The sequence below is a fragment of the Cornus florida genome, unplaced genomic scaffold, assembly GCF_030987335.1.
Source record: "Cornus florida cultivar Cherokee Brave unplaced genomic scaffold, ASM3098733v1 CherokeeBrave_3.0.0_Hap2_Chr02, whole genome shotgun sequence".
Classification (NCBI taxonomy): Eukaryota; Viridiplantae; Streptophyta; class Magnoliopsida; order Cornales; family Cornaceae; genus Cornus; species Cornus florida.
In genome coordinates this window covers 90,611,820-90,614,711 of record NW_026775572.1, presented here as the reverse complement: position 1 = coordinate 90,614,711, position 2,892 = coordinate 90,611,820, and positions in this window count along the sequence as shown.

Sequence of the window (2,892 nt, the reverse complement as noted above, 5' to 3'; positions counted from 1 at the left end):
TCATTAAAGGTGTAGAAAAGTTATGCTTAGTGGTGATCTCTAAACCCCAAAATCTCTCTCTCTCTCTTTTATTCTTCTTATTGCATTATTGTTTACTTTAGTTTAATTTGCATCTAGTTTAATTCAGCCAACCAACCACTACTTTGATCACTCGACCTACTAACCCTAATCTTGATTCCTCAACCTAGTATGACCCTCAATCCCTTGGGATGATCCCTTCTCACTCATACTACATAGTATAGGTGTTAAGCGGTTTATAAATATAAATTATGGTGCCCACTTGACACTAATTTCCAAACTCAAAGTGTTGTGCATTATTTTGTGCACACCCTCGACCAGACACCAATAAGTACCTAAAAATAGAAATAATATGAAATCAATCTAAAGCGGGAAAATAAGATAGATAAAAGTCCTAGAACACCTAAGCTTAAGGGGTTTAAATGCGCACTTTTCAGTGCTCATCAATTAATCTATACAAATCAAGTAGAAATTATAAGATCTATATTTATTCAAGGTCAAAACATTTATTACAACTAAAATCCCCAAAAATACACAAAAGCTAGGTTTGAGAAGCAAGCTTAGGGGCTATCTCTAACCCCTAGTGAAGGATTTAGCCACTCATTATAGTGGTCATGGAACCCTCAAGGGCTAGCTTGGAGGTTGGCATCATCATATTCATCCTTGCTTTCTTCCCAAAAACCCTAATTCTAGAGTGGAAAAATATATGTTCTGTGAAAAATTACTCAACTTTATCAATTGTTCTCTACTGATTCATTACATTCCACTTTGAGTAGGCACCAAGTCAGAATAATAGCCTGTGATTGGAGGAAATTCGTAACTATGCAAGTTAGGTAGAAATCGGCGCGCTCGGGAATTAAACAGCACACTGCCAACAGGCACTTTGACTGATCGAAGCTCTTCGATCAATTGAACACTTGACTTCGAAGTGTTCAATCGATTGAAGATGACGTGGCTTGAAAATATCTTCTGTGGCCTTATCCACTTGGCTGAGTTAGCACCGCCTCATTTTGATCGATTGTAGACCTCTTCGATCGATCGGGATTCCCTTTGATCGATTGAAGTTCTTCTGTTGCATTTTCTTATCTTCTTTCCAACTTTGCTCCTTAGCTCAAAAAGTGGGCTAAGTGGCTCTTGTTAGCTTGTTTGAACTTTATTCACCTGAAATAGGCAATAACACAAATAAGTACTTAAGACATGAAAGTAAGATAGATGAATGGACTAAAATACCCTGGCTTAGGTGCTAAAATGCGTCACATTTTAGCACTCATCATATCCCGTTATCCTACCCGTGATCGTTACCCTCCTAATTGGTATGGTGTCTCTAGTAGCATTAACCACCCTATTTCCTAGTATGTTTCCTATGATGGTCTTTCAGGTGCATATAAATCCTTTTTCGATAAGATTGGGACCGTTTCTATTCTCGATCAGTGTCAGAGGCCCTCCAGGATCCCAATTGGGTGTCTGCCATGACAACAGAAATGGATGCTTTAGAGCATAATAATAATATGGGAACTTGTTGCTTTATCTGATGGGGAGAAAATGGTTGGCTGCAAATGGGTCTTTAATGTGAAGTACTTAGCCGATGGTTCTATTAATCGGTATAAGGCTCGATTGGTGGTAAAAGGCTTTACTCAGATTCCGGGCAACGACTGTGGTGCTACCTTTGCTCCTGTGGCAAAGTTGACGTCTATGCGACTACTTATCTCCTTATCTGTAGACTGCTGCCCATTCTTGGCATCTGCATCAATTAGATGTCAAGAATGCATTTCTTAATGGAGACTTACTTTAGACTATATATATGGATCCACCCCCTGGATTTCAGGCTAAGGGGGAGTATGCTGGGAAAGTATGTCGACTACGGAAGTCTCTTTATGGTCTGAAGCAATCTCCTAGAGCTTGGTTTAGTCGTTTCAGCGACGTTGTTCTATCCATGGGCTTTGTGCACTGCCAATCAGACCATACTAGTTTTATTCGACGTCACTATAATGGTTGCTGCATTATGTTATTAGTATATGTGGATGATATCATTATCATAGGTGATGATGCTTCAGGGATTGCTTAGGCAAAACTTCATCTTCAAAAGTCTATTGATGTGAAGGACTTAGGTCCTCTTCGATATTTTTTTGGAATTGAGGTTGCTAGATCACGTCGTGGAATTTCTTTATCTAAAAGAATATATGTTTTGGATCTTTTTCAAGATACTGGCATACTTGGGTGTCGACCCGCTTCCACTCCTATGGACCCCAATCTCAAACTCTCTGTTGCGTCAGGGGAATTACTTCCAGATCCATCCGTATATCAACGTTTAGTAGGTCGTCTTATCTACTTGACTAACACAAGGCCCGATTTGACATTTACTATTAGTGTGGTTAGTCAATTCATGCATGGCCCTTGTTCAGCTCATATAGATGCAATTTACTATATTTTGAGGTATCTTAAGTCATGTCCTGGTCTTGGTATGTTCTATACTTCAGGAAATCAGTCTGGACTCTCATGCTTTACTGATGTAGACTATGCTAGATGTAAGTGTGACAGCCTAAGTTTTGTAAACCCGGTACGTCGGTGATGACCAAAAGATGACCTGATAACGGATCTAAAATGCAGAAGCAAAAGGTGAAACAAAGGTCTCTAGAGATACAATGCGTCTCTAAGACACCAATGTGACCCTCAATGAGATCACGGAACCCAAAGAAAATAAATGCGGAAGTGACGTTTTGAAAATGGACAAGAAAGAACCCAGGGGAAAAATGGTCATTTCCAAGGTAAAAGTAGGTACTACCAAGCACACCATTGGAAAGACAACAAAAAATTAATGAACTTAGACTCAAAAATCACTTGATTCGGAATCCGGATGAAGAAGATATGGCTAAT